Genomic DNA, 22,247 nt, shown 5'->3' on the forward strand with positions numbered 1-22,247 from the left:
AAAAATCAGTCGATATAGCATAGAAGCTCGCCGAAGAAGGCATAAAAGGAGAGCGAATGGATGGGCTGTGTGGGGAGAAGGGAGGCCCACAGAAAAAGAAAAAAAAAAAAAAATGGATAAGGCGTCGGACTTCGTATCCGAAGATTGCGTGTTTGATTCCTCTCTCGGTCGTGTTTTTCCAGATCTGAAAAAGAAACATACCGTTTTAGTGTAGCACTTGAGCAGTACGAAACCGTGTGAACGTTGCTGTTGACCATTTTCTGCTTGGAAATGCTCTTGAGCTTGAAACACGCACAACAAGACCGGTGTTAACTAGCGAATTGGTTTGCATATTGCCGTCGCCGCGTGTTTTTGACTGGCACTTGCACATCTAAAATAACGTCGGAAAGTAACTCGTTCGGCTTATGAGTCACATCAAGTATGTGTGTTAATTTTGACGAAACTAGCTCTGCAGGTTGTCATGCAATTCTGTTACCTCTCAGAAATGATTATGAAATAAAAGTGAACTACGTGACGAGTGTGACGTTAGGAAAACATTAGGCAACATGTGGAGGTTCTGTATGGGACCAATCAACCCAAACGAGTACTGTGTGACGTGCTAACCGGCACATACTCACCGAGGCAGCGCGGCTAGCTCAGTCGGTAGAACATAAGGCTCTTAATCCCAGGGTCGTGGGTTGGAGCCCAACGTGGGGAGGAACGGAATTTTGTTCCTCTGCAGATGTAACTTACCGTTTTTCTGATTAACGTGATGTAATGGAAATAGCAACTTTAAACTTTGCCTACGTCTCCGTCAGTCGCTACGAAACTGTATTTGAAGGTGAAGGTGATTTTGTAGACATGTGTGAAAGACATGTTCTGAAATGCAAGTGGTGTTATTTGGAGAGCACTTCGTTTACGTGTCAGATGTGTAGGCAAGCAGTAATGGGTCGCCATAGCTGCAAATATTAGACGGTAATATGAAGTGTTGTCAGCTGAAGTCTGATGATCCAGACGACCGTAAGGATGAAGTACGCAAAAGTACCGCTAGGCCGCGCCTCTTTAGCTCAGTGGCAGAGCACTGGTCTAGTAAACCAGGGGTCGTGAGTTCGATCCTCACAGGAGGCAGACGAATTTTGGATATCAGTTGCGCGTTGTGGCCTTATAGCAAACAGTATCTGGGATGACTAACAATTAGCGAGAGGCGTTTTATTAAGAATTACTCTCAGATGTGATTAAGGCGAATGGCGCAGATAAAGCATTTGCCAAAGCGGTACAGCATAAGGTGGGATGGGACAGTCTGAAATATATTTTATAGATGTATTTCTCACATATCTCAGAGCCTTCCGCGGTTGTCGTCGTCGTCGTCGTCGTCGTCGTCGTCGTCGTCGTCGTCGTCGTCGCCGCCGCCGCCGCCGCCACTTCTGCAGAAGTAGCAAATGGACATCGTAGCAAATGCGGCGAGGGACGCCCTGCCTTACATTTCCGAATGCACAAAGTGTGTGGTTTAGTTTCCCAGTCTATATTTGGTAGGTCTCGTAGCAGGTTGAATGTATCAAATGGGTGGGAAAGAGCAAGGGGCAGCGTCTGTGTAGAACGAAAACACAACTCCTCAGTGGTGTGAGCGTTTTGAGATGAGTCGTATATAAGTTCCACTTGTTTGTCAGTGACCGTGTGGCCTAATGGATAAGGCGTCGGACTTCGTATCCGAAGATTGCGTGTTTGATTCCTCTCTCGGTCGTGTATTTCCAGATCTGAAAAAGAAACATACCGTTTTAGTGTAGCACTTGAGCAGTACGAAACCGTGTGAATGTTGCTGTTGACCATTTTCTGCTTGGAGATGCTCTTCAGCTTAAAACACGCACAACAAGACCGGTGTTAACTAGCGAATTGGTTTGCATATTGCCGTCGCCGCGTGTTTTTGACTGGCACTTGCACATCTAAAATAACGTCGGAAAGTAACTCGTTCGGCTTATGAGTCACATCAAGTATGTGTGTTAATTTTGACGAAACTAGCTCTGCAGGTTGTCATGCAATTCTGTTACCTCTCAGAAATGATTATGAAATAAAAGTGAACTACGTGACGAGTGTGACGTTAGGAAAACATTAGGCAACATGGGAGGTTCTGTATGGGACCAATCAACCCAAACGAGTACTGTGTGACGTGCTAAATGGCATATACTCACCGAGGCAGCGCGGCTAGCCCAGTCGGTAGAACATAAGGCTCTTAATCCCAGGGTCGTGGGTTCGAGCCCCACGTGGGGAGGAACGGAATTTTGTTCCTCTGCAGATGTAACTTACCGTTTTTCTGATTAACGTGATGTAATGGAAATAGCAACTTTAAACTTTGCCTACGTCTCCGTCAGTCGCTACGAAACTGTATTTGAAGGTGAAGGTGATTTTGTAGACATGTGTGAAAGACATGTTCTGAAATGCAAGTGGTGTTATTTGGAGAGCACTTCCTTTACGTGTCAGATGTGTAGGCAAGCAGTAATGGGTCGCCATAGCTGCAAATATTAGACGGTAATATGAAGTGTTGTCAGCTGAAGTCTGATGATCCAGACGACCGTAAGGATGAAGTACGCAAAAGTACCGCTAGGCCGCGCCTCCTTAGCTCAGTGGCGGAGCACTGGTCTAGTAAACCAGGGGTCTTGAGTTCGATCCTCACAGGAGGCAGACGAATTTTGGATATCAGTTGTGCGTCGTGGCCTTATAGCAAACAGTATCTGGGATGACTAACAATTAGCGAGAGGCGTTTTATTAAGAATTACTCTCAGATGTGATTAAGGCGAATGGCGCAGATAAAGCATTTGCCAAAGCAGTACAGCATAAGGTGGGATGGGACAGTCTGAAATATATTTTATAGATGTATTTCTCACATATCTCAGAGCCTTCCGCGGTTGTCGTCGTCGTCGTCGTCGTCGTCGTCGTCGTCGTCGTCGTCGTCGTCGTCGTCGTCGTCGTCGTCGTCGCCGCCGCCGCCGCCACTTCTGCAGAAGTAGCAAATGGATATCGTAGCAAATGCGGCGAGGGACGCCCTGCCTTACATTTCCGAATGCACAAAGTGTGTTGTTTAGTTTCCCAGTCTATATTTGGTTGGTCTCGTAGCAGGTTGAATGTATCAAATGGTGGGAAAGAGCAAGGGGCAGCGTCTGTGTAGAACGAAAACACAACTCCTCAGTGGTGTGAGCGTTTTGAGATGAGTCGTATATAAGTTCCACTTGTTTGTCAGTGACCGTGTGGCCTAATGGATAAGGCGTCGGACTTCGTATCCGAAGATTGCGTGTTTGATTCCTCTCTCGGTCGTGTTTTTCCAGATCTGAAAAAGAAACATACCGTTTTAGTGTAGCACTTGAGCAGTACGAAACCGTGTGAATGTTGCTGTTGACCATTTTCTGCTTGGAGATGCTCTTCAGCTTAAAACACGCACAACAAGACCGGTGTTAACTAGCGAATTGGTTTGCATATTGCCGTCGCCGCGTGTTTTTGACTGGCACTTGCACATCTAAAATAACGTCGGAAAGTAACTCGTTCGGCTTATGAGTCACATCAAGTATGTGTGTTAATTTTGACGAAACTAGCTCTGCAGGTTGTCATGCAATTCTGTTACCTCTCAGAAATGATTATGAAATAAAAGTGAACTACGTGACGAGTGTGACGTTAGGAAAACGTTAGGCAACATGGGGAGGTTCTGTATGGGACCAATCAACCCAAACGAGTACTGTGTGACGTGCTAACTGGCATATACTCACCGAGGCAGCGCGGCTAGCTCAGTCGGTAGAACATAAGGCTCTTAATCCCAGGGTCGTGGGTTCGAGCCCCACGTGGGGAGGAACGGAATTTTGTTCCTCTGCAGATGTAACTTACCGTTTTTCTGATTAACGTGATGTAATGGAAATAGCAACTTTAAACTTTGCCTACGTCTCCGTCAGTCGCTACGAAACTGTATTTGAAGGTGAAGTTGATTTTGTAGACATGTGTGAAAGACATGTTCTGAAATGCAAGTGGTGTTAGTTGGAGAGCACTTCCTTTACGTGTCAGATGTGTAGCCAAGCAGTAATGGGTCGCCATAGCTGCAAATATTAGACGGTAATATGAAGTGTTGTCAGCTGAAGTCTGATGATCCAGACGACCGTAAGGATGAAGTACGCAAAAGTACCGCTAGGCCGCGCCTCTTTAGCTCAGTGGCAGAGCACTGGTCTAGTAAACCAGGGGTCGTGAGTTCGATCCTCACAGGAGGCAGACGAATTTTGGATATCAGTTGCGCGTCGTGGCCTTATAGCAAACAGTATCTGGGATGACTAACAATTAGCAAGAGGCGTTTTAGTAAGAATTACTCTCAGATGTGATTAAGGCGAATGGCGCAGATAAAGCATTTGCCAAAGCGGTACAGCATAAGGTGGGATGGGACAGTCTGAAATATATTTTATAGATGTATTTCTCACATATCTCAGAGCCTTCCGCGGTTGTCGTCGTCGTCGTCGTCGTCGTCGTCGTCGTCGTCGCCACTTCTGCAGAAGTAGCAAATGGACATCGTAGCAAATGCGGCGAGGGACGCCCTGCCTTACATTTCCGAATGCACAAAGTGTGTGATTTAGTTTCCCAGTCTATATTTGGTAGGTCTCGTAGCAGGTTGAATGTATCAAATGGGTGGGAAAGAGCAAGGGGCAGCGTCTGTGTAGAACGAAAACACAACTCCACAGTGGTGTGAGCGTTTTGAGATGAGTCGTATATAAGTTCCACTTGTTTGTCAGTGACCGTGTGACCTAATGGATAAGGCGTCGGACTTCGTATCCGAAGATTGCGTGTTTGATTCCTCTCTCGGTCGTGTTTTTCCAGATCTGAAAAAGAAACATACCGTTTTAGTGTAGCACTTGAGCATTACGAAACCGTGTGAATGTTGCTGTTGACCATTTTCTGCTTGGAGATGCTCTTCAGCTTAAAACACGCACAACAAGACCGGTATTAACTAGCGAATTGGTTTGCATATTGCCGTCGCCGCGGGTTTTTGACTGGCACTTGCACATCTAAAATAACGTCGGAAAGTAACTCGTTCGGCTTATGAGTCACATCAAGTATGTGTGTTAATTTTGACGAAACTAGCTCTGCAGGTTGTCATGCAATTCTGTTACCTCTCAGAAATGATTATGAAATAAAAGTGAACTACGTGACGAGTGTGACGTTAGGAAAACATTAGGCAACATGGGGAGGTTCTGTATGGGACCAATCAACCCAAACGAGTACTGTGTGACGTGCTAACCGGCATATACTCACCGAGGCAGCGCGGCTAGCTCAGTCGGTAGAACATAAGGCTCTTAATCCCAGGGTCGTGGGTTCGAGCCCCACGTGGGGAGGAACGGAACTTTGTTCCTCTGCAGATGTAACTTACCGTTTTTCTGATTAACGTGATGTAATGGAAATAGCAACTTTAAACTTTGCCTACGTCTCCGTCAGTCGCAAGGAAACTGTATTTGAAGGTGAAGGTGATTTTGTAGACATGTGTGAAAGACATGTTCTGAAATGCAAGTGGTGTTATTTGGAGAGCACTTCGTTTACGTGTCAGATGTGTAGCCAAGCAGTAATGGGTCGCCATAGCTGCAAATATTAGACGGTAATATGAAGTGTTGTCAGCTGAAGTCTGATGATCCAGACGACCGTAAGGATGAAGTACGCAAAAGTACCGCTAGGCTGCGCCTCTTTAGCTCAGTGGCAGAGCACTGCTCTAGTAAACCAAGGGTCGTGAGTTCGATCCTCACAGGAGGCAGACGAATTTTGGATATCAGTTGCGCGTCGTGGCCTTATAGCAAACAGTATCTGGGATGACTAACAATTAGCGAGAGGCGTTTTATTAAGAATTACTCTCAGATGTGATTAAGGCGAATGGCGCAGATAAAGCATTTGCCAAAGCGGTACAGCATAAGGTGGGATGGGACAGTCTGAAATATATTTTATAGATGTATTTCTCACATATCTCAGAGCCTTCCGCGGTTGTCGTCGTCGTCGTCGTCGTCGTCGTCGTCGTCGCCACTTCTGCAGAAGTAGCAAATGGACATCGTAGCAAATGCGGCGAGGGACGCCCTGCCTTACATTTCCGAATGCACAAAGTGTGTGGTTTAGTTTCCCAGTCTATATTTGGTAGGTCTCGTAGCAGGTTGAATGTATCAAATGGGTGGGAAAGAGCAAGGGGCAGCGTCTGTGTAGAACGAAAACACAACTCCACAGTGGTGTGAGCGATTTGAGATGAGTCGTATATAAGTTCCACTTGTTTGTCAGTGACCGTGTGACCTAATGGATAAGGCGTCGGACTTCGTATCCGAAGATTGCGTGTTTGATTCCTCTCTCGGTCGTGTTTTTCCAGATCTGAAAAAGAAACATACCGTTTTAGTGTAGCACTTGAGCATTACGAAACCGTGTGAATGTTGCTGTTGACCATTTTCTGCTTGGAGATGCTCTTCAGCTTAAAACACGCACAACAAGACCGGTATTAACTAGCGAATTGGTTTGCATATTGCCGTCGCCGCGGGTTTTTGACTGGCACTTGCACATCTAAAATAACGTCGGAAAGTAACTCGTTCGGCTTATGAGTCACATCAAGTATGTGTGTTAATTTTGACGAAACTAGCTCTGCAGGTTGTCATGCAATTCTGTTACCTCTCAGAAATGATTATGAAATAAAAGTGAACTACGTGACGAGTGTGACGTTAGGAAAACATTAGGCAACATGGGGAGGTTCTGTATGGGACCAATCAACCCAAACGAGTACTGTGTGACGTGCTAACCGGCATATACTCACCGAGGCAGCGCGGCTAGCTCAGTCGGTAGAACATAAGGCTCTTAATCCCAGGGTCGTGGGTTCGAGCCCCACGTGGGGAGGAACGGAATTTTGTTCCTCTGCAGATGTAACTTACCGTTTTTCTGATTAACGTGATGTAATGGAAATAGCAACTTTAAACTTTGCCTACGTCTCCGTCAGTCGCAAGGAAACTGTATTTGAAGGTGAAGGTGATTTTGTAGACATGTGTGAAAGACATGTTCTGAAATGCAAGTGGTGTTAGTTGGAGAGCACTTCCTTTACGTGTCAGATGTGTAGCCAAGCAGTAATGGGTCGCCATAGCTGCAAATATTAGACGGTAATATGAAGTGTTGTCAGCTGAAGTCTGATGATCCAGACGACCGTAAGGATGAAGTACGCAAAAGTACCGCTAGGCCGCGCCTCTTTAGCTCAGTGGCAGAGCACTGGTCTAGTAAACCAGGGGTCGTGAGTTCGATCCTCACAGGAGGCAGACGAATTTTGGATATCAGTTGCGCGTCGTGGCCTTATAGCAAACAGTATCTGGGATGACTAACAATTAGCGAGAGGCGTTTTATTAAGAATTACTCTCAGATGTGATTAAGGCGAATGGCGCAGATAAAGCATTTGCCAAAGCGGTACAGCATAAGGTGGGATGGGACAGTCTGAAATATATTTTATAGATGTATTTCTCACATATCTCAGAGCCTTCCGCGGTTGTCGTCGTCGTCGTCGTCGTCGTCGTCGTCGTCGTCGCCGTTGCCGCCGCCACTTCTGCAGAAGTAGCAAATGGACATCGTAGCAAATGCGGCGAGGGACGCCCTGCCTTACATTTCCGAATGCACAAAGTGTGTGGTTTAGTTTCCCAGTCTATATTTGGTAGGTCTCGTAGCAGGTTGAATGTATCAAATGGGTGGGAAAGAGCAAGGGGCAGCGTCTGTGTAGAACGAAAACACAACTCCTCAGTGGTGTGAGCGTTTTGAGATGAGTCGTATATAAGTTCCACTTGTTTGTCAGTGACCGTGTGGCCTAATGGATAAGGCGTCGGACTTCGTATCCGAAGATTGCGTGTTTGATTCCTCTCTCGGTCGTGTTTTTCCAGATCTGAAAAAGAAACATACCGTTTTAGTGTAGCACTTGAGCAGTACGAAACCGAGTGAATGTTGCTGTTGACCATTTTCTGCTTGGAGATGCTCTTCAGCTTAAAACACGCACAACAATACCGGTGTTAACTAGCGAATTGGTTTGCATATTGCCGTCGCCGCGTGTTTTTGACTGGCACTTGCACATCTAAAATAACGTCGGAAAGTAACTCGTTCGGCTTATGAGTCACATCAAGTATGTGTGTTAATTTTGACGAAACTAGCTCTGCAGGTTGTCATGCAATTCTGTTACCTCTCAGAAATGATTATGAAATAAAAGTGAACTACGTGACGAGTGTGACGTTAGGAAAACATTAGGCAACATGGGGAGGTTCTGTATGGGACCAATCAACCCAAACGAGTACTGTGTGACGTGCTAACTGGCATATACTCACCGAGGCAGCGCGGCTAGCTCAGTCGGTAGAACATAAGGCTCTTAATCTCAGGGTCGTGGGTTCGAGGCCCACGTGGGGAGGAACAGAATTTTGTTCCTCTGCAGATGTAACTTACCGTTTTTCTGATTAACGTGATGTAATGGAAATAGCAACTTTAAACTTTGCCTACGTCTCCGTCAGTCGCAAGGAAACTGTATTTGAAGGTGAAGTTGATTTTGTAGACATGTGTGAAAGACATGTTCTGAAATGCAAGTGGTGTTAGTTGGAGAGCACTTCGTTTACGTGTCAGATGTGTAGCCAAGCAGTAATGGGTCGCCATAGCTGCAAATATTAGACGGTAATATGAAGTGTTGTCAGCTGAAGTCTGATGATCCAGACGACCGTAAGGATGAAGTACGCAAAAGTACCGCTAGGCCGCGCCTCTTTAGCTCAGTGGCAGAGCACTGGTCTAGTAAACCAGGGGTCGTGAGTTCGATCCTCACAGGAGGCAGACGAATTTTGGATATCAGTTGCGCGTCGTGGCCTTATAGCAAACAGTATCTGGGATGACTAACAATTAGCGAGAGGCGTTTTATTAAGAATTACTCTCAGATGTGATTAAGGCGAATAGCGCAGATAAAGCATTTGCCAAAGCGGTACAGCATTAGGTGGGATGGGACAGTCTGAAATATATTTTATAGATGTATTTCTCGCATATCTCAGAGCCTTCCGCGGTTGTCGTCGTCGTCGTCGTCGTCGTCGTCGTCGCCACTTCTGCAGAAGTAGCAAATGGACATCGTAGCAAATGCGGCGAGGGACGCCCTGCCTTACATTTCCGAATGCACAAAGTGTGTGGTTTAGTTTCCCAGTCTATATTTGGTAGGTCTCGTAGCAGGTTGAATGTATCAAATGGGTGGGAAAGAGCAAGGGGCAGCGTCTGTGTAGAACGAAAACACAACTCCTCAGTGGTGTGAGCGTTTTGAGATGAGTCGTATATAAGTTCCACTTGTTTGTCAGTGACCATGTGGCCTAATGCATAAGGCGTCGGACTTCGTATCCGAAGATTGCGTGTTTGATTCCTCTCTCGGTCGTGTTTTTCCAGATCTGAAAAAGAAACATACCGTTTTAGTGTAGCACTTGAGCAGTACGAAACCGTGTGAATGTTGCTGTTGACCATTTTCTGCTTGGAGATGCTCTTCAGCTTAAAACACCCACAACAAGACCGGTGTTAACTAGCGAATTGGTTTGCATATTGCCGTCGCCGCGTGTTTTTGACTGGCACTTGCACATCTAAAATAACGTCGGAAAGTAACTCGTTCGGCTTATGAGCCACATCAAGTATGTGTGTTAATTTTGACGAAACTAGCTCTGCAGGTTGTCATGCAATTCTGTTACCTCTCAGAAATGATTATGAAATAAAAGTGAACTACGTGAAGAGTGTGACGTTAGGAAAACATTAGGCAACATGGGGAGGTTCTGTATGGGACCAATCAACCCAAACGAGTACTGTGTGACGTGCTAACCGGCATATAATCACCGAGGCAGCGCGGCTAGTTCAGTCGGTAGAACATAAGGCTCTTAATCCCAGGGTCGTGGGTTCGAGCCCCACGTGGGGAGGAACGGAGTTTTGTTCCTCTGCAGATGTAACTTACCGTTTTTCTGATTAACGTGATGTAATGGAAATAGCAACTTTAAACTTTGCCTACGTCTCCGTCAGTCGCAAGGAAACTGTATTTGAAGGTGAAGGTGATTTTGTAGACATGTGTGAAAGACATGTTCCGAAATGCAAGTGGTGTTATTTGGAGAGCACTTCCTTTACGTGTCAGATGTGTAGCCAAGCAGTAATGGGTCGCCATAGCTGCAAATATTAGACGGTAATATGAAGTGTTGTCAGCTGAAGTCTGATGATCCAGACGATCGTAAGGATGAAGTACGCAAAAGTACCGCTAGTGCGCGCCTCTTTAGCTCAGTGGCAGAGCACTGGTCTAGTAAACCAGGGGTCGTGAGATCGATCTTCACAGGAGACAGACGAATTTTGGATATCAGTTGCGCGTCGTGGCCTTATAGCAAACAGTATCTGGGATGACTAACAATTAGCGAGAGGCGTTTTATTAAGAATTACTCTCAGATGTGATTAAGGCGAATGGCGCAGATAAAGCATTTGCCAAAGCGGTACAGCATAAGGTGGGATGGGACAGTCTGAAATATATTTTATAGATGTATTTCTCACATATCTCAGAGCCTTCCGCGGTTGTCGTCGTCGTCGTCGTCGTCGTCGTCGTCGTCGTCGTCGTCGTCGTCGTCGTCGTCGTCGCCGCCGCCACTTCTGCAGAAGTAGCAAATGGACATCGTAGCAAATGCGGCGAGGGACGCCCTGCCTTACATTTCCGAATGCACAAAGTGTGTGGTTTAGTTTCCCAGTCTATGTTTGGTAGGTCTCGTAGCAGGTTGAATGTATCAAATGGGTGGGAAAGAGCAAGGGGCAGCGTCTGTGTAGAACGAAAACACAACTCCTCAGTGGTGTGAGCGTTTTGAGATGAGTCGTATATAAGTTCCACTTGTTTGTCAGTGACCGTGTGGCCTAATGGATAAGGCGTCGGACTTCGTATCCGAAGATTGCGTGTTTGATTCCTCTCTCGGTCGTGTTTTTCCAGATCTGAAAAAGAAACATACCGTTTTAGTGTAGCACTTGAGCAGTACGAAACCGTGTGAATGTTGCTGTTGACCATTTTCTGCTTGGAGATGCTCATCAGCTTAAAACACCCACAACAAGACCGGTGTTAACTAGCGAATTGGTTTGCATATTGCCGTCGCCGCGTGTTTTTGACTGGCACTTGCACATCTAAAATAACGTCGGAAAGTAACTCGTTCGGCTTATGAGTCACATCAAGTATGTGTGTTAATTTTGACGAAACTAGCTCTGCAGGTTGTCATGCAATTCTGTTACCTCTCAGAAATGATTATGAAATAAAAGTGAACTACGTGAAGAGTGTGACGTTAGGAAAACATTAGGCAACATGGGGAGGTTCTGTATGGGACCAATCAACCCAAACGAGTACTGTGTGACGTGCTAACCGGCATATAATCACCGAGGCAGCGCGGCTAGTTCAGTCGGTAGAACATAAGGCTCTTAATCCCACGGTCGTGGGTTCGAGCCCCACGTGGGGAGGAACGGAGTTTTGTTCCTCTGCAGATGTAACTTACCGTTTTTCTGATTAACGTGATGTAATGGAAATAGCAACTTTAAACTTTGCCTACGTCTCCGTCAGTCGCAAGGAAACTGTATTTGAAGGTGAAGGTGATTTTGTAGACATGTGTGAAAGACATGTTCCGAAATGCAAGTGGTGTTATTTGGAGAGCACTTCCTTTACGTGTCAGATGTGTAGCCAAGCAGTAATGGGTCGCCATAGCTGCAAATATTAGACGGTAATATGAAGTGTTGTCAGCTGAAGTCTGATGATCCAGACGACCGTAAGGATGAAGTACGCAAAAGTACCGCTAGGCCGCGCCTCTTTAGCTCAGTGGCAGAGCACTGGTCTAGTAAACCAGGGGTCGTGAGTTCGATCCTCACAGGAGGCAGACGAATTTTGGATATCAGTTGCGCATCGTGGCCTTATAGCAAACAGTATCTGGGATGACTAACAATTAGCGAGAGGCGTTTTATTAAGAATTACTCTCAGATGTGATTAAGGCGAATGGCGCAGATAAAGCATTTGCCAAAGCGGTACAGCATAAGGTGGGATGGGACAGTCTGAAATATGTTTTATAGATGTATTTCTCACATATCTCAGAGCCTTCCGCGGTTGTCGTCGTCGTCGTCGTTTTCGTCGTCGTCGTCGCCACTTCTGCAGAAGTAGCAAATGGACATCGTAGCAAATGCGGCGAGGGACGCCCTGCCTTACATTTCCGAATGCACAAAGTGTGTGGTTTAGTTTCCCAGTCTATGTTTGGTAGGTCTCGTAGCAGGTTGAATGTATCAAATGGGTGGGAAAGAGCAAGGGGCAGCGTCTGTGTAGAACGAAAACACAACTCCTCAGTGGTGTGAGCGTTTTGAGATGAGTCGTATATAAGTTCCACTTGTTTGTCAGTGACCGTGTGGCCTAATGGATAAGGCGTCGGACTTCGTATCCGAAGATTGCGTGTTTGATTCCTCTCTCGGTCGTGTTTTTCCAGATCTGAAAAAGAAACATACCGTTTTAGTGTAGCACTTGAGCAGTACGAAACCGTGTGAATGTTGCTGTTGACCATTTTCTGCTTGGAGATGCTCTTCAGCTTAAAACACGCACAACAAGACCGGTGTTAACTAGCGAATTGGTTTGCATATTGCCGTCGCCGCGTGTTTTTGACTGGCACTTGCACATCTAAAATAACGTCGGAAAGTAACTCGTTCGGCTTATGAGTCACATCAAGTATGTGTGTTAATTTTGACGAAACTAGCTCTGCAGGTTGTCATGCAATTCTGTTACCTCTCAGAAATGATTATGAAATAAAAGTGAACTACGTGACGAGTGTGACGTTAGGAAAACATTAGGCAACATGGGGAGGTTCTGTATGGGACCAATCAACCCAAACGAGTACTGTGTGACGTGCTAACCGGCATATACTCACCGAGGCAGCGCGGCTAGCTCAGTCGGTAGAACATAAGGCTCTTAATCCCAGGGTCGTGGGTTCGAGCCCCACGTGGGGAGGAACGGAATTTTGTTCCTCTGCAGATGTAACTTACCGTTTTTCTGATTAACGTGATGTAATGGAAATAGCAACTTTAAACTTTGCCTATGTCTCCGTCAGTCGCAAGGAAACTGTATTTGAAGGTGAAGGTGATTTTGTAGACATGTGTGAAAGACATGTTCTGAAATGCAAGTGGTGTTATTTGGAGAGCACTTCCTTTACGTGTCAGATGTGTAGCCAAGCAGTAATGGGTCGCCATAGCTGCAAATATTAGACGGTAATATGAAGTGTTGTCAGCTGAAGTCTGATGATCCAGACGATCGTAAGGATGAAGTACGCAAAAGTACCGCTAGGCCGCGCCTCTTTAGCTCAGTGGCAGAGCACTGGTCTAGTAAACCAGGGGTCGTGAGTTCGATCCTCACAGGAGGCAGACGAATTTTGGATATCAGTTGCGCGTCGTGGCCTTATAGCAAACAGTATCTGGGATGACTAACAATTAGCGAGAGGCGTTTTATTAAGAATTACTCTCAGATGTGATTAAGGCGAATGGCGCAGATAAAGCATTTGCCAAAGCGGTACAGCATAAGGTGGGATGGGACAGTCTGAAATATATTTTAAAGATGTATTTCTCACATATCTCAGAGCCTTCCGCGGTCGTCGTCGTCGTCGTCGTCGTCGTCGCCGCCGCCACTTCTGCAGAAGTAGCAAATGGACATCGTAGCAAATGCGGCGAGGGACGCCCTGCCTTACATTTCCGAATGCACAAAGTGTGTGGTTTAGATTCCCAGTCTATGTTTGGTAGGTCTCGTAGCAGGTTGAATGTATCAAATGGGTGGGAAAGAGCAAGGGGCAGCGTCTGTGTAGAACGAAAACACAACTCCTCAGTGGTGTGAGCGTTTTGAGATGAGTCGTATATAAGTTCCACTTGTTTGTTTAGTGACCGTGTGGCCTAATGGATAAGGCGTCGGACTTCGTATCCGAAGATTGCGTGTTTGATTCCTCTCTCGGTCGTGTTTTTCCAGATCTGAAAAAGAAACATACCGTTTTAGTGTAGCACTTGAGCAGTACGAAACCGTGTGAATATTGCTGTTGACCATTTTCTGCTTGGAGATGCTCTTCAGCTTAAAACACGCACAACAAGACCGGTGTTAACTAGCGAATTGGTTTGCATATTGCCGTCGCCGCGTGTTTTTGACTGGCACTTGCACATCTAAAATAACGTCGGAAAGTAACTCGTTCGGCTTATGAGTCACATCAAGTATGTGTGTTAATTTTGACGAAACTAGCTCTGCAGGTTGTCATGCAATTCTGTTACCTCTCAGAAATGATTATGAAATAAAAGTGAACTACGTGACGAGTGTGACGTTAGGAAAACATTAGGCAACATGGGGAGGTTCTGTATGGGACCAATCAACCCAAACGAGTACTGTGTGACGTGCTAACCGGCATATACTCACCGAGGCAGCGCGGCTAGCTCAGTCGGTAGAACATGAGGCTCCTAATCCCAGGGTCGTGGGTTCGAGCCCCACGTGGGGAGGAACGGAATTTCGTTCCTCTGCAGATGTAACTTACCGTTCTTCTGATTAACGTGATGTAATTGAAATAGCAACTTTAAACTTTGCCTACGTCTCCGTCAGTCGCAAGGAAACTGTATTTGAAGGTGAAGGTGATTTTGTAGACATGTGTGAAAGACATGTTCTGAAATGCAAGTGGTGTTATTTGGAGAGCACTTCCTTTACGTGTCAGATGTGTAGCCAAGCAGTAATGGGTCGCCATAGCTGCAAATATTAGACGGTAATATGAAGTGTTGTCAGCTGAAGTCTGATGATCCAGACGACCGTAAGGATGAAGTACGCAAAAGTACCGCTAGGCCGCGCCTCTTTAGCTCAGTGGCAGAGCACTGGTCTAGTAAACGAGGGGTCGTGAGTTCGATCTTCACAGGAGACAGACGAATTTTGGATATCAGTTGCGCGTCGTGGCCTTATAGCAAACAGTATCTGGGATGACTAACAATTAGCGAGAGGCGTTTTATTAAGAATTACTCTCAGATGTGATTAAGGCGAATGGCGCAGATAAAGCATTTGCCAAAGCGGTACAGCATAAGGTGGGATGGGACAGTCTGAAATATATTTTATAGATGTATTTCTCACATATCTCAGAGCCTTCCGCGGTTGTCGTCGTCGTCGTCGTCGTCGTCGTCGTCGTCGTCGTCGTCGTCGTCGTCGCCGCCGCCGCCGCCACTTCTGCAGAAGTAGCAAATGGACATCGTAGCAAATGCGGCGAGGGACGCCCTGCCTTACATTTCCGAATGCACAAAGTGTGTGGTTTAGTTTCCCAGTCTATGTTTGGTAGGTCTCGTAGCAGGTTGAATGTATCAAATGGGTGGGAAAGAGCAAGGGGCAGCGTCTGTGTAGAACGAAAACACAACTCCTCAGTGGTGTGAGCGTTTTGAGATGAGTCGTATATAAGTTCCACTTGTTTGTCAGTGACCGTGTGGCCTAATGGATAAGGCGTCGGACTTCGTATCCGAAGATTGCGTGTTTGATTCCTCTCTCGGTCGTGTTTTTCCAGATCTGAAAAAGAAACATACCGTTTTAGTGTAGCACTTGAGCAGTACGAAACCGTGTGAATGTTGCTGTTGACCATTTTCTGCTTGGAGATGCTCTTCAGCTTAAAACACGCACAACAAGACCGGTGTTAACTAGCGAATTGGTTTGCATATTGCCGTCGCCGCGTGTTTTTGACTGGCACTTGCACATCTAAAATAACGTCGGAAAGTAACTCGTTCGGCTTATGAGTCACATCAAGTATGTGTGTTAATTTTGACGAAACTAGCTCTGCAGGTTGTCATGCAATTCTGTTACCTCTCAGAAATGATTATGAAATAAAAGTGAACTACGTGACGAGTGTGACGTTAGGAAAACATTAGGCAACATGGGGAGGTTCTGTATGGGACCAATCAACCCAAACGAGTACTGTGTGACGTGCTAACCGGCATATACTCACCGAGGCAGCGCGGCTAGCTCAGTCGGTAGAACATGAGGCTCTTAATCCCAGGGTCGTGGGTTCGAGCCCCACGTGGGGAGGAACGGAATTTTGTTCCTCTGCAGATGTAACTTACCGTTTTTCTGATTAACGTGATGTAATGGAAATAGCAACTTTAAACTTTGCCTACGTCTCCGTCAGTCGCAAGGAAACTGTATTTGAAGGTGAAGGTGATTTTGTAGACATGTGTGAAAGACATGTTCTGAAATGCAAGTGGTGTTATTTGGAGAGCACTTCCTTTACGTGTCAGATGTGTAGCCAAGCAGTAATGGGTCGCCATAGCTGCAAATATTAGACGGTAATATGAAGTGTTGTCAGCTGAAGTCTGATGATCCAGACGACCGTAAGGATGAAGTACGCAAAAGTACCGCTAGGCCGCGCCTCTTTAGCTCAGTGGCAGAGCACTGGTCTAGTAAACCAGGGGTCGTGAGTTCGATCCTCACAGGAGACAGACGAATTTTGGATATCAGTTGCGCGTCGTGGCCTTATAGCAAACAGTATCTGGGATGACTAACAATTAGCGAGAGGCGTTTCATTAAGAATTACTCTCAGATGTGATTAAGGCGAATGGCGCAGATAAAGCATTTGCCAAAGCGGTACAGCATAAGGTGGGATGGGACAGTCTGAAATATATTTTAAAGATGTATTTCTCACATATCTCAGAGCCTTCCGCGGTCGTCGTCGTCGTCGTCGTCGTCGTCGCCGCCGCCACTTCTGCAGAAGTAGCAAATGGACATCGTAGCAAATGCGGCGAGGGACGCCCTGCCTTACATTTCCGAATGCACAAAGTGTGTGGTTTAGATTCCCAGTCTATGTTTGGTAGGTCTCGTAGCAGGTTGAATGTATCAAATGGGTGGGAAAGAGCAAGGGGCAGCGTCTGTGTAGAACGAAAACACAACTCCTCAGTGGTGTGAGCGTTTTGAGATGAGTCGTATATAAGTTCCACTTGTTTGTTTAGTGACCGTGTGGCCTAATGGATAAGGCGTCGGACTTCGTATCCGAAGATTGCGTGTTTGATTCCTCTCTCGGTCGTGTTTTTCCAGATCTGAAAAAGAAACATACCGTTTTAGTGTAGCACTTGAGCAGTACGAAACCGTGTGAATATTGCTGTTGACCATTTTCTGCTTGGAGATGCTCTTCAGCTTAAAACACGCACAACAAGACCGGTGTTAACTAGCGAATTGGTTTGCATATTGCCGTCGCCGCGTGTTTTTGACTGGCACTTGCACATCTAAAATAACGTCGGAAAGTAACTCGTTCGGCTTATGAGTCACATCAAGTATGTGTGTTAATTTTGACGAAACTAGCTCTGCAGGTTGTCATGCAATTCTGTTACCTCTCAGAAATGATTATGAAATAAAAGTGAACTACGTGACGAGTGTGACGTTAGGAAAACATTAGGCAACATGGGGAGGTTCTGTATGGGACCAATCAACCCAAACGAGTACTGTGTGACGTGCTAACCGGCATATACTCACCGAGGCAGCGCGGCTAGCTCAGTCGGTAGAACATGAGGCTCCTAATCCCAGGGTCGTGGGTTCGAGCCCCACGTGGGGAGGAACGGAATTTCGTTCCTCTGCAGATGTAACTTACCGTTCTTCTGATTAACGTGATGTAATTGAAATAGCAACTTTAAACTTTGCCTACGTCTCCGTCAGTCGCAAGGAAACTGTATTTGAAGGTGAAGGTGATTTTGTAGACATGTGTGAAAGACATGTTCTGAAATGCAAGTGGTGTTATTTGGAGAGCACTTCCTTTACGTGTCAGATGTGTAGCCAAGCAGTAATGGGTCGCCATAGCTGCAAATATTAGACGGTAATATGAAGTGTTGTCAGCTGAAGTCTGATGATCCAGACGACCGTAAGGATGAAGTACGCAAAAGTACCGCTAGGCCGCGCCTCTTTAGCTCAGTGGCAGAGCACTGGTCTAGTAAACGAGGGGTCGTGAGTTCGATCTTCACAGGAGACAGACGAATTTTGGATATCAGTTGCGCGTCGTGGCCTTATAGCAAACAGTATCTGGGATGACTAACAATTAGCGAGAGGCGTTTTATTAAGAATTACTCTCAGATGTGATTAAGGCGAATGGCGCAGATAAAGCATTTGCCAAAGCGGTACAGCATAAGGTGGGATGGGACAGTCTGAAATATATTTTATAGATGTATTTCTCACATATCTCAGAGCCTTCCGCGGTTGTCGTCGTCGTCGTCGTCGTCGTCGTCGTCGTCGTCGTCGTCGCCGCCGCCGCCGCCGCCACTTCTGCAGAAGTAGCAAATGGACATCGTAGCAAATGCGGCGAGGGACGCCCTGCCTTACATTTCCGAATGCACAAAGTGTGTGGTTTAGTTTCCCAGTCTATGTTTGGTAGGTCTCGTAGCAGGTTGAATGTATCAAATGGGTGGGAAAGAGCAAGGGGCAGCGTCTGTGTAGAACGAAAACACAACTCCTCAGTGGTGTGAGCGTTTTGAGATGAGTCGTATATAAGTTCCACTTGTTTGTCAGTGACCGTGTGGCCTAATGGATAAGGCGTCGGACTTCGTATCCGAAGATTGCGTGTTTGATTCCTCTCTCGGTCGTGTTTTTCCAGATCTGAAAAAGAAACATACCGTTTTAGTGTAGCACTTGAGCAGTACGAAACCGTGTGAATGTTGCTGTTGACCATTTTCTGCTTGGAGATGCTCTTCAGCTTAAAACACGCACAACAAGACCGGTGTTAACTAGCGAATTGGTTTGCATATTGCCGTCGCCGCGTGTTTTTGACTGGCACTTGCACATCTAAAATAACGTCGGAAAGTAACTCGTTCGGCTTATGAGTCACATCAAGTATGTGTGTTAATTTTGACGAAACTAGCTCTGCAGGTTGTCATGCAATTCTGTTACCTCTCAGAAATGATTATGAAATAAAAGTGAACTACGTGACGAGTGTGACGTTAGGAAAACATTAGGCAACATGGGGAGGTTCTGTATGGGACCAATCAACCCAAACGAGTACTGTGTGACGTGCTAACCGGCATATACTCACCGAGGCAGCGCGGCTAGCTCAGTCGGTAGAACATGAGGCTCCTAATCCCAGGGTCGTGGGTTCGAGCCCCACGTGGGGAGGAACGGAATTTCGTTCCTCTGCAGATGTAACTTACCGTTCTTCTGATTAACGTGATGTAATTGAAATAGCAACTTTAAACTTTGCCTACGTCTCCGTCAGTCGCAAGGAAACTGTATTTGAAGGTGAAGGTGATTTTGTAGACATGTGTGAAAGACATGTTCTGAAATGCAAGTGGTGTTATTTGGAGAGCACTTCCTTTACGTGTCAGATGTGTAGCCAAGCAGTAATGGGTCGCCATAGCTGCAAATATTAGACGGTAATATGAAGTGTTGTCAGCTGAAGTCTGATGATCCAGACGACCGTAAGGATGAAGTACGCAAAAGTACCGCTAGGCCGCGCCTCTTTAGCTCAGTGGCAGAGCACTGGTCTAGTAAACGAGGGGTCGTGAGTTCGATCTTCACAGGAGACAGACGAATTTTGGATATCAGTTGCGCGTCGTGGCCTTATAGCAAACAGTATCTGGGATGACTAACAATTAGCGAGAGGCGTTTTATTAAGAATTACTCTCAGATGTGATTAAGGCGAATGGCGCAGATAAAGCATTTGCCAAAGCGGTACAGCATAAGGTGGGATGGGACAGTCTGAAATATATTTTATAGATGTATTTCTCACATATCTCAGAGCCTTCCGCGGTTGTCGTCGTCGTCGTCGTCGTCGTCGTCGTCGTCGTCGTCGCCGCCGCCGCCGCCACTTCTGCAGAAGTAGCAAATGGACATCGTAGCAAATGCGGCGAGGGACGCCCTGCCTTACATTTCCGAATGCACAAAGTGTGTGGTTTAGTTTCCCAGTCTATGTTTGGTAGGTCTCGTAGCAGGTTGAATGTATCAAATGGGTGGGAAAGAGCAAGGGGCAGCGTCTGTGTAGAACGAAAACACAACTCCTCAGTGGTGTGAGCGTTTTGAGATGAGTCGTATATAAGTTCCACTTGTTTGTCAGTGACCGTGTGGCCTAATGGATAAGGCGTCGGACTTCGTATCCGAAGATTGCGTGTTTGATTCCTCTCTCGGTCGTGTTTTTCCAGATCTGAAAAAGAAACATACCGTTTTAGTGTAGCACTTGAGCAGTACGAAACCGTGTGAATGTTGCTGTTGACCATTTTCTGCTTGGAGATGCTCTTCAGCTTAAAACACGCACAACAAGACCGGTGTTAACTAGCGAATTGGTTTGCATATTGCCGTCGCCGCGTGTTTTTGACTGGCACTTGCACATCTAAAATAACGTCGGAAAGTAACTCGTTCGGCTTATGAGTCACATCAAGTATGTGTGTTAATTTTGACGAAACTAGCTCTGCAGGTTGTCATGCAATTCTGTTACCTCTCAGAAATGATTATGAAATAAAAGTGAACTACGTGACGAGTGTGACGTTAGGAAAACATTAGGCAACATGGGGAGGTTCTGTATGGGACCAATCAACCCAAACGAGTACTGTGTGACGTGCTAACCGGCATATACTCACCGAGGCAGCGCGGCTAGCTCAGTCGGTAGAACATGAGGCTCTTAATCCCAGGGTCGTGGGTTCGAGCCCCACGTGGGGAGGAACGGAATTTTGTTCCTCTGCAGATGTAACTTACCGTTTTTCTGATTAACGTGATGTAATGGAAATAGCAACTTTAAACTTTGCCTACGTCTCCGTCAGTCGCAAGGAAACTGTATTTGAAGGTGAAGGTGATTTTGTAGACATGTGTGAAAGACATGTTCTGAAATGCAAGTGGTGTTATTTGGAGAGCACTTCCTTTACGTGTCAGATGTGTAGCCAAGCAGTAATGGGTCGCCATAGCTGCAAATATTAGACGGTAATATGAAGTGTTGTCAGCTGAAGTCTGATGATCCAGACGACCGTAAGGATGAAGTACGCAAAAGTACCGCTAGGCCGCGCCTCTTTAGCTCAGTGGCAGAGCACTGGTCTAGTAAACCAGGGGTCGTGAGTTCGATCCTCACAGGAGACAGACGAATTTTGGATATCAGTTGCGCGTCGTGGCCTTATAGCAAACAGTATCTGGGATGACTAACAATTAGCGAGAGGCGTTTCATTAAGAATTACTCTCAGATGTGATTAAGGCGAATGGCGCAGATAAAGCATTTGCCAAAGCGGTACAGCATAAGGTGGGATGGGACAGTCTGAAATATATTTTATAGATGTATTTCTCACATATCTCAGAGCCTTCCGCGGTTGTCGTCGTCGTCGTTGTCGTCGTCGCCACTTCTGCAGAAGTAGCAAATGGACATCGTAGCAAATGCGGCGAGGGACGCCCTGCCTTACATTTCCGAATGCACAAAGTGTGTGGTTTAGTTTCCCAGTCTATGTTTGGTAGGTCTCGTAGCAGGTTGAATGTATCAAATGGGTGGGAAAGAGCAAGGGGCAGCGTCTGTGTAGAACGAAAACACAACTCCTCAGTGGTGTGAGCGTTTTGAGATGAGTCGTATATAAGTTCCACTTGTTTGTCAGTGACCGTGTGGCCTAATGGATAAGGCGTCGGACTTCGTATCCGAAGATTGCGTGTTTGATTCCTCTCTCGGTCGTGTTTTTCCAGATCTGAAAAAGAAACATACCGTTTTAGTGTAGCACTTGAGCAGTACGAAAACGTGTGAATGTTGCTGTTGACCATTTTCTGCTTGGAGATGCTCTTCAGCTTAAAACACGCACAACAAGACCGGTGTTAACTAGCGAATTGGTTTGCATATTGCCGTCGCCGCGTGTTTTTGACTGGCACTTGCACATCTAAAATAACGTCGGAAAGTAACTCGTTCGGCTTATGAGTCACATCAAGTATGTGTGTTAATTTTGACGAAACTAGCTCTGCAGGTTGTCATGCAATTCTGTTACCTCTCAGAAATGATTATGAAATAAAAGTGAACTACGTGACGAGTGTGACGTTAGGAAAACATTAGGCAACATGGGGAGGTTCTGTATGGGACCAATCAACCCAAACGAGTACTGTGTGACGTGCTAACCGGCATATACTTACCGAGGCAGCGCGGCTAGCTCAGTCGGTAGAACATAAGGCTCTTAATCCCAGGGTCTTGGGTTCGAGCCCCACGTGGGGAGGAACGGAATATTGTTCCTCTGCAGATGTAACTTACCGTTCCTCTGATTAACGTGATGTAATGGAAATAGCAACTTTAAACTTTGCCTACGTCTCCGTCAGT

At 46.1% G+C, this 22,247-nt stretch overlaps 14 non-coding genes across 14 annotated transcripts; all 14 read left to right on the forward strand.

The window, feature by feature from the left end:
* The first annotated feature begins 1,035 nt into the window (after nucleotides 1-1,035).
* On the forward strand, nucleotides 1,036-1,107 carry Trnat-agu (transfer RNA threonine (anticodon AGU)). Its single transcript has one exon. It is a non-coding gene; the product is annotated as a tRNA-Thr (tRNA).
* Nucleotides 1,108-2,583: 1,476 nt separating this feature from the next.
* Trnat-agu (transfer RNA threonine (anticodon AGU)) lies at nucleotides 2,584-2,655 on the forward strand. The gene has a single exon. It is a non-coding gene; the product is annotated as a tRNA-Thr (tRNA).
* Nucleotides 2,656-4,149: 1,494 nt separating this feature from the next.
* Nucleotides 4,150-4,221, forward strand: Trnat-agu (transfer RNA threonine (anticodon AGU)). The gene has a single exon. It is a non-coding gene; the product is annotated as a tRNA-Thr (tRNA).
* Nucleotides 4,222-5,671: 1,450 nt separating this feature from the next.
* Trnat-agu (transfer RNA threonine (anticodon AGU)) lies at nucleotides 5,672-5,743 on the forward strand. The gene has a single exon. It is a non-coding gene; the product is annotated as a tRNA-Thr (tRNA).
* A 1,447-nt stretch (nucleotides 5,744-7,190) lies between these two features.
* Trnat-agu (transfer RNA threonine (anticodon AGU)) lies at nucleotides 7,191-7,262 on the forward strand. The gene has a single exon. It is a non-coding gene; the product is annotated as a tRNA-Thr (tRNA).
* Nucleotides 7,263-8,724: 1,462 nt separating this feature from the next.
* On the forward strand, nucleotides 8,725-8,796 carry Trnat-agu (transfer RNA threonine (anticodon AGU)). The gene has a single exon. It is a non-coding gene; the product is annotated as a tRNA-Thr (tRNA).
* Nucleotides 8,797-10,240: 1,444 nt separating this feature from the next.
* Nucleotides 10,241-10,312, forward strand: Trnat-agu (transfer RNA threonine (anticodon AGU)). Its single transcript has one exon. It is a non-coding gene; the product is annotated as a tRNA-Thr (tRNA).
* Nucleotides 10,313-11,792: 1,480 nt separating this feature from the next.
* Trnat-agu (transfer RNA threonine (anticodon AGU)) lies at nucleotides 11,793-11,864 on the forward strand. The gene has a single exon. It is a non-coding gene; the product is annotated as a tRNA-Thr (tRNA).
* A 1,447-nt stretch (nucleotides 11,865-13,311) lies between these two features.
* Nucleotides 13,312-13,383, forward strand: Trnat-agu (transfer RNA threonine (anticodon AGU)). The gene has a single exon. It is a non-coding gene; the product is annotated as a tRNA-Thr (tRNA).
* Nucleotides 13,384-14,828: 1,445 nt separating this feature from the next.
* On the forward strand, nucleotides 14,829-14,900 carry Trnat-agu (transfer RNA threonine (anticodon AGU)). The gene has a single exon. It is a non-coding gene; the product is annotated as a tRNA-Thr (tRNA).
* Nucleotides 14,901-16,377: 1,477 nt separating this feature from the next.
* On the forward strand, nucleotides 16,378-16,449 carry Trnat-agu (transfer RNA threonine (anticodon AGU)). Its single transcript has one exon. It is a non-coding gene; the product is annotated as a tRNA-Thr (tRNA).
* Nucleotides 16,450-17,894: 1,445 nt separating this feature from the next.
* Nucleotides 17,895-17,966, forward strand: Trnat-agu (transfer RNA threonine (anticodon AGU)). Its single transcript has one exon. It is a non-coding gene; the product is annotated as a tRNA-Thr (tRNA).
* Nucleotides 17,967-19,437: 1,471 nt separating this feature from the next.
* Nucleotides 19,438-19,509, forward strand: Trnat-agu (transfer RNA threonine (anticodon AGU)). The gene has a single exon. It is a non-coding gene; the product is annotated as a tRNA-Thr (tRNA).
* A 1,465-nt stretch (nucleotides 19,510-20,974) lies between these two features.
* Trnat-agu (transfer RNA threonine (anticodon AGU)) lies at nucleotides 20,975-21,046 on the forward strand. The gene has a single exon. It is a non-coding gene; the product is annotated as a tRNA-Thr (tRNA).
* The last annotated feature ends 1,201 nt before the right edge of the window (nucleotides 21,047-22,247 follow it).

Source organism: Schistocerca gregaria, chromosome 4 (assembly GCF_023897955.1).
Source record: "Schistocerca gregaria isolate iqSchGreg1 chromosome 4, iqSchGreg1.2, whole genome shotgun sequence".
NCBI lineage: Eukaryota > Metazoa > Arthropoda > Insecta > Orthoptera > Acrididae > Schistocerca > Schistocerca gregaria.